The 13,277-nt window shown below is 36.4% G+C and overlaps 1 protein-coding gene and 1 pseudogene across 1 annotated transcript in view; both read left to right on the top strand.

Moving 5' to 3' along the window:
* The window catches only part of ZNF385D (zinc finger protein 385D), a 297,961-nt gene that overhangs the window by 98,038 nt on the left and 186,646 nt on the right, over nucleotides 1–13,277 (top strand). The gene's annotated exons all lie outside the window — the stretch shown is intronic.
* Nucleotides 8,744–8,945, top strand: LOC122910906 (annotated as a pseudogene).

Raw genomic sequence — 13,277 nt, 5'->3', positions numbered from 1 at the left:
TGGAGTATTCCATCACATTAAGATGAACATCAAGATACTTGCTAATGAATGAGTGGCCTGAAAGATTGAATGACTTTGCGGGAGAGGGGACACCTTGGTTTGAACACGTGCAGTTATACATGAAGCTAGAACAATTTTGTGTAGTTTAATTATCCCCGTTTTAGTAAAGAATATGAGACATAAAGGCAGAAATGACTTTATCTATGTTCATAAAGCTAAAACTTGATAGATTAATGTTTCAAGCCACATTTTTCTGATTGGATACTCAAAAGGTAACTTTGGAGTAACTGAGGCACAGATATCAAATGTGGCATTTTAGTCAAATCCACATGTGTATGTATTTATAGCAAAAATATTTAGAGGTCGATGTGTGGTTGTCTTTTTTGTGTGGACATGCATGCCAGTATCCTTTAGTACATTAAGATCTAGAATTCTATTAGTGTTTTTTATAGATGGTGAACTTAAGGGCCAGAGTAATTTGGTGATTTACTTGTGCTTAGTCACCATGTCAGAATAGAAGCCAGAACAAGCTGAAAGTCACCAGACTACAACCTGTGGGCCAAATCCAGTGGGTCACGTATTTTTGTAAATAAAGTTTTATTGGAACACAGCCATGCTCATTAGTTTATGTATTTTTTTATGGCTGCTTTCATGCTACAACAACACAGTTGAATAGTTGAGACAAGACCCCGTGGCCCTCAAAGCCTGAAATATTTACTATCTGGCTCTTTACAGAAAATGTTCTCAATCCCTGGTCTAGATGGCGTCCCATTCCAGTTCTCTTGTATTATAAAAGGACATACCAGGTTTTGCTTCACATGGTTCTCAGCTCTTCATACAGCCAGCTTACAGGCCAATGAATTTCGCTAGCATTGGCATAAAACACTCACATTTAGTGTGTTGGAGTGATTTTGACCCTATGGTCAAGAAAACAGAAAGGACCAGCCAATGATGGCCTTTGTCACAAAGAGGCTCTAACTTCCTGTAAGGTCTTTTTTCAGAGCTTGTAAGAAAGCAGTGAACTCTTAACTGCTGGAGTTAACACACCACCCACCCTTTCTCTTCGTTTCCTCAGAGACCAAGCTGTATGTTCTCACATGTACCATCATACATACCAAAGAATACATTCACAAAAAGTTCTGGATCATTGTTACAAGTATATAGTTGGTAGCTCCCAATCATAAAAGACACTTTCAATAGCCGATATACTGTGCCTATAAAAAAATACAATAGGTTTGGAAAACCTATTGAATTTCAAGAGGAGTGAATCTGAGATGGTCTATTATTTGGAGATGGATATCAGGAACATGTTTTGTGTGGAGTGGCACAATCTTTCATACCCCCAACCCCCCACCAGTATCATGGCTCAGTAAGAAAGTAGAAAAGAAAGACAAAACTATGAAGATAAATTACTGGGATAGTCTCAAGAAATGTGTATATGTGTGTGTATGTGCATTTCAACGGGAAGACCCACTTTCCACCATTTAATTCCAGCAAAATGTTTGAACCAGACACATTGGGAGGACCAATATAAGAAGTGCATAACGTTCACAGTACAGAGTGGATTTTAACCTTCTTTCTTTCTCAAATGTTTGCAGAAAGAAAACAAGTTAAAACTTTGACAAGGGGAAGAAGAACTCCAATTTTAAAATCCAAGATAATTTTGAGTGAACAATTTCAATGTGTAATTACTTAAACTGTTGTGAAAAGGAAATAATAAGGAAAGATCATTTGAAAGCCGTGAGGTCTATTTACTCTATTCATTGTACAATAAAACAAAATCTGCGATGTTTGGTCTCAATTTTTGTTTTTCTAAACTGTAATAGTGAAGTGAAGGGATTTCTCTTTGTGAGACTCATATGATGAATATTTTCGAATAAATAAATCTATACTGCAAATAGTTATACATTATCCTAAATTTTTAAAGTAGGGCAAATCTAAAGCACAATTGGTTTCCATCTAAAATTGTATGTATAGGCATTCACATACATACTTAGCACTAAATGAGAGTACATACTTAGCACTAAAATAGCCAAGAATGAATATTCATGGAAGTATAAAGAGGATCATTTATAATATGAAAACACTGGACAAAAGCCAAGTGTCTACCGATGAGGAAATATTTAAGTTATGGTAGATCAGTAAAATGGAATTTTATATAGTCATAAAAAATAATGACTTGAAAAAATATTTAATGACACAAGGAAAGGCTCATAATATTTTAATTTATAAAGCAGAATATAAAACTCTTTTCAGTAGTTTCATAATTTTGTAAAAAAATCAATTAACATATCTATTTAATGTATTTATCAATTCATTCAGCATTTATTGGGTACCTACTATGTATCATATTCTGTTATTGCTCTAGTGAGCACAGTGCTTGACTTTAGTGGAGAGAGGTAGGTTATAAATAAATAAACAAGTAATATATAAAGGGTGTTAGATGATACTAAGTACTCTGGAAAACAAAGTGGAGGAGAGATACAGATAATGTGCTGTGGTGGGTGTGTATTTCTCTGTTGTTGTAGGACTTAAGTGTAGAAATATTGTATATTACCTTAATTGTTCTTAAAAAATTTGAAAAATTATAGTTGGTTGCTCTCCAATGAACTGAAGTTCTGAAAATCTGTTAAGTCTCAGAGTGTTAGTTGAATTAGATGGGAATATGAATATAACTCTTTCTGAAGTTGGAATGTGTGGTTGTCTTTTTTATGTGGACATACATGTCAGTGTCCTTTAGTACATTAAGATCTAGAATTCTTTTAATGTTTATCTTTATCGGGTGAATTTGAGAAACTGCCTTTTGTAGTGTCTTTGTGGTTTCATAGCAATGAATAGGTATGTATGCTTCAGCTAGTGAGGAAATTTCTCTAGATAAAAATTTTGGATATGATTGCCATTGGGTCATTTCTTGTCAAGTTCAAGTACAAGCTTATGTTTCACGATGTGTTCTTCCAGAAATCTGAGGATTACAAGAGGTAGATAAAAATTTAAGTGAAGGATAACTAGAATAGTTTTCTATACACAAAACCAATGTACCTCTTATTCATTTGGATCGGAGATGTTACACAGACTTGCAAACTAAGTCTACCACGTATTTATAGATGTTGGCGAAAGACATGAGACTCCTAGGTCAGAGATAAATGACTATTGCTGGAACCATTGAGCTTCACGTTCACATTGGCTTGCTTTGCCTCCCAAGTCCACAGGGTGACGCCAGGCTGGGCATAGATTGGTACTGCACAGGTAGTGGCTTTGTATCACAGCCAGGGGAACAGTCTTTTAAAGGGGGCTCCCAGGAAACCTGCACAACCTTTGCTCTGGAGAAGAGCATTATTTTTATTACACTGGTCAGGAAACATTTCTGTCCTCTGCCCAGAGGGAGACACTATCTAACTTACAAGATGCGCTAAACAAACATCCTAGAAAAGATAGTCCAGAACAAAGCTGTGGAGTCCCTTTGCTTAGAAGTGCAGACACATAAAACCCATGGATTTTCCTTCCAATTTTATTTTGAATATTCAGTATTCTGGTGAGTTACTTTTACTGCTGTATTTCTTTTAATTTCCTCTTGTTATTATTTGGAATTTTTGTGGGTGATGTGTTCAATAACAGAGAAGAATAGGAAAATAGAGGGACATATAAATTAGGACTTAATTTTAGAGTCAGCCCAGATCCAGAGTCAGTTGTTAAAGTTTTGGAACTGTGTGATAATCAGGAATATCTAAAAATTCTGTTTTCTCCTTTAACCACCACCACCACAACAAAAAAACAATTTACCCTGAGAGTGATCCATTAGAGTCATCTAAAATCTACAATCTAGATTTTTGGGAGAGAGAAGTTGGAGAGGGAAAGCAAGCAAATGGAAAGAGAAAAATTGGACCACTTGGAGACAATACATTTATTGAACTCTGCATTGAAAGTTACTAGGCAAATGTGGATGCGTGGTACTGTGTTCACAGGGTCTGTTACTAAAGTTCGTGCAGTGTTTTAGAGCATAGTTCCTGGAGCAAGATTTTCTAAGTTAGATTCCCATCCCAGCCACTTTAGTAACTATGTAGTTTAGGACAAGTAGCATAAATTCCTTGTGCCTCAGTTTCTGCCTCTATATACAAGAGATACTAGTGAAACATAACTTGCAAGATTCCTACGATGATTAAACTAGTTAATATACAGGCATGTGGTGGGCACTCAATACATTTTCATTCTTTTAGATATCATCTAATTGTTAATGATTATTTTTTAACCTTAAGAAACAAAGACATTTTCTGAATCCATTTGATTCTGCAAGAAAGGAACCAAGTCTAGCCTGATCACCATTATGCTTTTAGGCAACCACAATGCCTCACTTGTGCTTGATCAATATTAATCAAATAGGAGAACAAAATAAATATTTTTTAATCAAAATCCTGAAACAGAATCTACAGGGATGTAAAGAATGTCTGTGATTTATTCTGTATGCATGTGTATGTGTTTGTGGGTTTCTATTGGCATAAAGATCTGCTTGGACTTTTAGGGAAGACCTCTGTATAGCAGCACAGACAGACCTGGAGAACAAAACCATAGTTTGTTCCCATTGAAATTGTAAGCTAATGACACGTTACCTTTATGTGTATGAATAGATTTATTTTCTTGACTCATATTTTAATTACATTTCTTCTAAGTGACAGTTTTCTTCTCTTTGTAAAATGAAATTTTAAAAAACTGCAATCCCAAAATTTGTAAACCTTAAATCCTAGAATGTACTGAAGGAAAATACCAGGTTTGAGAACATTGTTTTATTTACATGTAATTTGGTTAGCTGGATATTTGTGTACTTAAGAAGCCATCACAACAACATAACATACATGCCGTTCACCTAAAATGTTATTATGTAGTTGGAAAAACTAGAAAGATGCTACTTAGCTTTTATGTACTTCTAAACTAAGAATGTCATATATTCAGCTTTTTATTGACTGGCAAATGAAAATTAAATTTTGGTAAGCACCCCTCAAATTTAATGTTACAAGTACATTAAATATTTAAAAATAACAGATACGTGTAGACTACAATGCTGTTTAGAGATAGAAGATCATGGATTTTCTTTATGGATGATTTTATGGTTTATTTTTATTATGAAAAAGAAAGCCTTTTCCTTCTATTTGCTTTGCACAGCCACCAATATCACTGGTTAGAACATTAACTAAGTTTGCGAGTAGAAGATCATATATTCATTAGGTTTATCTGTATGTTATGAATAATGCAATATATGCATTAATGAGAGGCGAGAGTTGGAAGAAATATGCAATTTTATAAAATGTTTATACTTGATTATCAATTTTCCGTTTACTGGAATCATTAAAGAATGAAATGCTAAAAGTGCCATCTCTCAGAATCTTAGTGAATTTATTATCGAAATAACTTAGGATATGATTTGAAGTTTCCTCAGTGAGGGCAGGACATCCAGACTAATATTTAGAACAGCCTGCAAATAGTAATTCAGCAAAATAGCTGCATATGGGTAAATATATTAAAATTATTTTTTTTCCTGTTTCACCATACCCCCTTACCTTTTGTTTCTTGTTTTATTACTAGTTTGTTTCATTTTTCTACATTTGCTCATGTACTCCAGTTTAAAGATCTGTCATTTTGACACATACTTTGTGTAATTCAAGGACTACAGCAAGCTCTTATTCATAGTAGTTGCATAATCATGAATAGTAGAGTAAAATAAAGATAAGATCATACAGTAAAATAAAAACTGCTGCACCTCTAATGATTTTGCTTTAATTTCACTCTCATATGATAAGGAATCAAAATAAGTGACTTTATATTCCTTTTCTTTCTCTGCCTTTAAATACCAGCTTATGACAGCTGCAAAATTGATAATTTTCTGCTAAATCTCAAGAATATACTGAGTTTTAGATTTTTTCAGCATATTTCAATTTCAACTAAGTCAAAAAATTTCATTCTAATAGCATCATAGGTTTCTTCAAAATAAATATAATAAAGTAAGAAAACTTTCCCATAAATTAATTCATCAAATAAAGAAATAAAATAGATATAATGCAAATGTTTCAGTTATAAACATTATGATATTTGACTAAGATACATGAAAAATAATTTCTCAGAACTTCAAATTGCTTGATGCCAATGTAACTTGATTCCAATTTTCACACAAAATGATGACTTCTATTTTGTTTCCCCAAATTTTGTCACATCCAATCCAACAGAGATGATGTGTGTTCCACTACAAATTAGGGAGAAGCAACAGTCCGTGTCAGCTGAATCTGAAAATAGATTTGTTATGTCTCCTTTTCCTGGTATCTTTCATTAAAGAATAGACTCTGTGGTCCAATTCATATCGCGCATTATTGTTCACTCTCCCAGAGCAAAATGCTATTATATTGCCTTTTTTTCCCCTTAGCTACATTTTTTTGGAAATTAACTTAATGCATTTCATGCAGAATTGTTTTGAATTGACAAAAATCAGCATGAAAAGTGAGTAAAATTTAATATATTTCCCAAGGGTTTAAACTAATGTTGTAAACTCAGTAAATGAACAAATTAAGAAAGCCAATCTCAAATTGGTCACTTTTAATTAAAATTTATCAGCTACCGTTACCTCACCAGTATTATGCCCTGCCTCTCTTCCCAAATTAGTTTTCTACATAATACTTACCAAATCTGACATTATTTTGTATTAGTTATATTTGTTTAGTGTCTCTCTCTTCACTACTATCTGTAAGTTCTCTGAGGGTGAGAATATTATAATTTCTCTACATTTTTATTTGAGTACCTCTCCTACCAGTAGATTGCAGTCTCTGAGATAATGGGGATTTTTATTTTTTGTTTATCATTTGTCACCAATACGAAGAATAGTGCCTGGCATACATTAAGAATTCAATAAATATTGGTTAAATGTGAGATAAATCTCTAATGGACACCTATAAATGGATATATATGTAGTATCAATAAGACTTCTATAAATTTGGACTTTATATAAGTTCCAAATTAATAAAAGTCCACCTCTGAAGCCATAAAGGAAATGCTTTAATTTCTGGTAACATGCTGAGAATATACCCTTTAAAAAAATTAATCTGGTTGCTTAGGAGAACATTTGCTTGTTTGATACCCAGGTTTTGGCATTAAGAAGCCTCCTTCCCCTATCTCAGATATCTGGAAAAACCTCATTTTTGTAAGTCTCGGGACTTCCGTGGTATCTAGCTATGAAACTCAATATGACGATTTGGAGTTTTACCTTACCTTCATCTCTTACTAATATACAGACTCAGTCAATTGTTCCATCCCTTTAGTCTCTTACCTCATCTTTACAATAGAGAAATCAGTAGTACTTAGCTCAAAGATATGTGAGAGAAGTAAAACTACACAGTGATGAGGATATATGTGCCCAGTAAGTAAGAGTGATGGAGGTTGTAAGGCAGGTGATGATGATGATGTAGAGGAACTTCAAGTCCACATTCCTGATGAGAACAGTGATTAAAAATTGGGGGCACCTGGGTGGCTCATTCAGTTATGACCTTCAGCTCAGGTCATGAACCCAGGGTCCTGGGATCAAGGCCCACATTGGGCTCCTTGCTCAATGGAGAGTCTGCTTCTTCTCCTTCCCACTCATGCTGTCTCTCACTATCTGTGTCTCTCAAATAAATATACAAAATATTTTTTTAAAAGGTATTATAGTATCCAAATGAGAATATATTTTGGAGCTTGTTTAGTCTTGTCTACCTATTTTATAGATGAGCAAAGTGAGGTTTGCAAAGATGAAGTGTTAGTGATACTGAGATATAGGTGGTGTTTCAGAAGTGCAGTTAAACTTTTGAAATAAAGGTTGTGAATTTGGAAAAATGGTGACTTTGAATACTGATTCCTCTATCATCTACCTATCTAAAAGATTTATTTATTTGAGAGAGAGAGTGCACATGTCTGTGTGTGTGGGAGTGGGAAGAGGGGCAGAGGGAGAGAGTTTTCAAGCAGACTCCCCACTGAGCATAGACCTGGTTGGGGGGCTAGATCTCACGACCCATGAGATCAATATCTGAGTGGAAACCAAGAATCAGACGCTTAATCGACTGAGTCACCCAGGTGTTCCTGATTCCACTATTTACTAGCTGAATAATTATGAGTAAATTTCTTAAATTTTATAATCTTCATTTTCTTCATCTGTCAACTGATAATGATGACACCTACTTCACAGAATGATTTTTTTTTTTTCACAAAGAGAATATTCTGCTTTACTAGGAAGATCTTGATTGCCCATCAGCTCATAAACAGCAGCATTGAGGAAAAATACACAGAGGGACACTTTGTCGAAGAATCTTCCCTGAGAAAACACCATCAATGTGATAAATATTTAATCACATCCTTGCAGCAAATATTGTGATAGGTTTCCTCAACCTTATTTGGCAGAAACCAGTGAAATGATGTCAGAATAACATTCCATCAAAGCAATTCTAGGGTATAATGTGGGTGCCAGTACAATGTGTTCCAGTTTTACATCTCTCTGTTTAATCCATGACTAGACTTTCAGAAGCCTATATAATACATCTTAGATTCTCCTCACTGATAAATAACTAGAAACCAATTGCTTATAAAGCTTAAAATAGTAGCCCACGTGGGAGGAGGCCACCTTTCCCTTGAGAAAATGCTGGTGTGAGGAAAAGAAGAAGAAGAAAAAGAAGAGGAAAAAGAAGAAACAACTCCACATGTGTAGACAGAAGTGTGTGCTTGATTAAGTAGTCATCATAGCTTTGCGCAGTGGCAGTATCGTAGCCAATGAGGTTTATCCGAGGCGCGATTATTGCTAATTGATTAAGTAGTCATCGACAGCAGTTCCTATCACCTGGGCAAGTGATCATTTTTCTTGTATTTAAACCTTTTACTTTCAAAGTGAACAGTAGAACCTGGAATATATGTATTGTTCTGGTTTGTTATTGTCTTTTAAGAATGAGCTGTCTTACCTGGTAGGAGAGGAATGGCCCTAGAGAAAAAGAGATGGGAATTAGTAGATTTTCCTGGGGTGTTGTGTGGGAGGAGCTACCAGCTGGATGCTCTTCTCTGCTTCCAAGCTCCAGCCCTAGCTTAGACAGTCCTGACCAGAGAGTCCTGACAAAGAGCTCTGCACCGTTTTTGGTTCTCCTTCCCATAACAAATAGCTTTGATAGACCACAACTTAGAGAAAGCCTACAGGAAGAGAGAAGGGGCAAGTTCCCAGTGTAACAGACTCATTCTCCCCAGAGTTGACTTGAACAAGAAAAAGAGACTTTTAGGCTGATTCTCTGCATTTTAACAACACTTACTAAGTGTTTGTTAATTATAATGTACAGGCCGATTGGGAGATTAAAAAAAAAAATAGGATCCTGCCCTTAATACCAGGCAAAATACGAGAGGGAAGGTACACGGAATCATAAAATCATGGAGTTAGAAATGTCATGTTTGAAGAGATATATACCTATGTTATTTTAGTAGGCTCTTTGGCATCTAGTCCATGCCCTAGGTTAACTGTTGTTGTTTTGACTACAACTCTCCCACTTTGGGTTAGGTGCCTGAATCATCTGGGGTGCTTACAACAATTCAAGTTCCACGGCTCCTCCTCAGCCTTACTAAGTCAGAATTTCAGAAGTGGTTCCCAAGAAGCTATATAATGAAGAAGATCCCAGGTTATTCTGATGCTGCTGCCAGCCACTAAGCCATGGAGTAGAATTCCACAACCACTGGTAGACTCCTCTGCCCTTACAGAAGACAGTCAATGGAGGCTTGGAGAAGTTAAGCTATGTCCCTGTCTCTTCTTACTTAATTGACCTTTTCTTTTATCTAGGTTGTCCACATAAGCTACCTCAGATCCTTTATCTCCAAGAATACTCTTTAAGAAATGAATAAAGGGGCTTCTGGGTGGCTCAGTCAGTTAAGTGGCTGCCTTTAGCTCAGGTCCTGGGATCGAGCCCTGCCTTGGGGCTCCCGGCTCAGTGGAGAACCTACTTCTCCCTCTTCTCTGGCTGTCACTCTGCCTACTTGTTCCCTCTCTCTCTGTCAAATAAATAAATCTTTAAAGAAAGAAAGATAGAAAGAAAGAAAGAAAGAAAGAAGAGAAAGAATGAAGGAAGGAAGGAAAGAAAGAAAGAAATGAGTAGAAATTACTCGCCTAAGGTGATATTAGCCAGTTGATGACAGACTTGAGAATAAATCCTCCTTTTTCTCCACTGCCAGTTAATGTTTCCTCTGTTGAACCCACAGCTTTCCTCAGTTAAGTCTTCTTAACTTCTTCAAACAGCTGTGTTGTTGCTTTTGAGCACTTCAGCTGGATCCTATCCCACAATGCCATGTCTCTTAAAACCCATGGTGTCAAAGTGAAGACTTTCTGCCATAGCCTTTACTCAACCCCAGCCTCAGTGTTTCTTTCTTTCTTTCTTTTTTTCTTTTTTGAAGATTTTATTTATTTATTTGACAGAGATCACAAGTAGGCAGAGAGGCAGGCAGAGAGAGAGGAGAAAGCAGCTCCCTGCGGAGCAGAGAGCCTGACGTGGGGCTCGATCCCAGGACCCTGGTATCATGACCTGAGCAGAAGGCAGAGGCTTTAACCCACTGAGCCACCCAGGCGCCCCCATCCCCTCCCTGCCCCAGCCTCAGTGTTTCTAAATGCATTGCCACCTTACATGCATTTCAGACTTCTGGAAAGTAGCAGGCATCTATGCAGCAAGCCTTTGTCCACAGTGTCAAGGAACAAAAGAATTGGTGGGAGAAGTAAAGTCTTTCAGGCCATTGCTCAATTTTGTCATGCAAATTGCAATCTGTCATGCAAATTGTCATGCAAATTACAAGGAAATTATGAATATACCCCTTCTTTGTTTTAGAATATATTTGCAAAGGAAACACTTGACATGTTGGTTTGCTCTGCTTGTTGTATGCACAACAAAATTTAAATAAGCTCTTTGGATCAGATTATTTTTGTGGTATAAATCAAAACCTACCGATATTGTTGCATGATTCAAAAGCAGTTAAATGACCAGCAGACCTCTTTCCATGTAATGATACTTTAATAGAAAAGTTCCTTCTGCTCCAGAACAGTAAATATTTCATGACTGATGCTTTGCCCCAGCAGCACACATTTTGATGTATCGTTTCATGGGAAAAGCATGTCTGCCCTTTCATACTGTGTATCGCCTAAGGCAGCTGCTTTTAACTTTTTTTGTATATTTATTTTCTTCTGTATCTATTCTGTTGTTTGTGCAATTTAGAAGCCCCAATAAACAAAGTGTATAATTTCAGTAATTGGAATTGCATTGGATTGTGAGAAAAAGACACTTGATCTATCACCTGATTTCTCACAGCACCTTGTCTTACAAACTTTCAGCTTCCCTCATAAAATATGGCACACTGATTAAAGGGTAATTCTTTAAAAGGTTCAGGACCCAGTATAAACCGCATAAACCACAACATGTGGAGGACCTAAGCATATGGAGCCCGGGCTTAGCTTTCTCACTAACTGTCGAACAGCAGAGTAGTTCCTAGACTTGGCTATCACAAACCAGAAATAATTCTCTCTCTCTCTCTCTCTCTCTCCCCCCACACATCTTTTTGAGCTAACAAACAAAATTATTTAATTTTGACAAGTAGGGAAGGGCATAAAAATGAACAAACTAGCATTTATATGGATGGCATTTCATTTAAAATAGACATTTTAAAACCAAATGACATAACTTTGGCTGGGGGAGAGAAAGATAATTCTATAATTGTGGTCATCTAGTTTTATGAAAAAAAAAAGTAAAGAAAACTTCTCTAATTGTCCTAATTTTTAAATTTTATTTTATTGTATAACACAAAAACCCATCATTGATAAGCACCAAATCCCTAGTCAACATGTGCTTTTTCTTCCTAAACCCCTCAACACCAAGTCTTTTAAACAGGCAGATCTGGGCCAAATCTATGTGCACTGAAGCATATAAAGAGCCCACTGGTCTTGACCGCTATTTCTCAGATCACTGCCCAGTCACAAATTCTAATGTACTTGTTTCCCTCTCTTTCTTCCTGGTTTTCTCTCCCCATTCTGCCTCCAAAAACTGTTTGTCTTAGGTTTCTTATATTGGTACCCAACTGGACTCACTTTTCAGGTTCCATCTTGACAGTTCCCATCAGTTTCAGGCACCTCAGCCAGAGGTGGGTGATATTTTCTTTACCTATCTCGGCTTCTTTTCAGGGGAGGGAGTATATGCAGTGGCCAATGTTGCCACAAGGTGGTGATAGCCATAAACTTCTCAGTGCTTTCTCCTGCCTAGCCACTGGGGATCTCTACCTCAAATCAGACAGGAACATCCCACAGGAGAGAAAGGGAATGCCACAAATCAGAAGCAGATCTGACCTCAAGAGATGACATTTCATCCACTCTAATAAATAAGCAAATTTATTGCTTTAGTTCGATGACCATCACTTTCCCGATCTGTTTATTTGTATACATTGTACTGGGCTTTTTGTGAAGATTGTGACAACATATCTGGCATAGTTCCTGGCACAGAGGTGACATTTAGACCACTTTAATTTCCTTTCTACTTTCTCACCCTGTGACATTTTCACCCAAAGGACACATACGAAGGGCATTTGGGTGGGTTTACCTCCTTGTCTGTGTGTCTCTGAAATATCTTGGACCAATAAGTTCAAAATCCAGAAGCTATAAATCATAGGGCATAGAACAGGAGCCCTTAACTAGGCAGACCTGGGTTGAGTGCTAGGTATGTGACCTTGGGCATTGTGTTTAATTTCCCTCAACTCCAGCTTCCTCATCTATAAAATGAGAATTATATCATTTGTCTCATAGGGCAGCCATGAAAATTCAATGGAGATAAAATGTGGAAAGTACCCTTTCAATAGTATGATTTAAATAAAATGGTAACTTTAAGAAATCTGAAAGGAGAGAGGGCTTGAATGAGCCTCAGCTTTCTTTGATTACCACAGAAGGGCTTGCTGTCCATTAGAACTTTCTGTGATGATGAACATGGTCTGTTTCCATCCAGTGTGGTAGCCACTCAGCAGGTATGACTGTAGAACACAGGAAATATGACCAGTGAGATCAAGGAATTGAATTATTAGTTTTAATTAATTTAAGCTTAAGTAGTCACCAGTGTCCATAGTATTGGCAGCATAGGAAGAGAAACTGTATGACTTTTCTGTGTCTCAATCACTCAACCTTAAAAATGATTAAGACTGAGTTCTTAACACATTGCTATTTTCCAAGAGCTAAATTTTTTTTTAAGATTTTTATTTATTTATTTGGCAAACAGAGATCACAA

The sequence above is a fragment of the Neovison vison genome, chromosome 6 (assembly GCF_020171115.1).
Source record: "Neovison vison isolate M4711 chromosome 6, ASM_NN_V1, whole genome shotgun sequence".
NCBI classification, from domain to species: domain Eukaryota; kingdom Metazoa; phylum Chordata; class Mammalia; order Carnivora; family Mustelidae; genus Neogale; species Neogale vison.
Note: the sequence above shows the minus strand (reverse complement) of the source record. Positions and strands in the feature narration are given on the sequence as shown.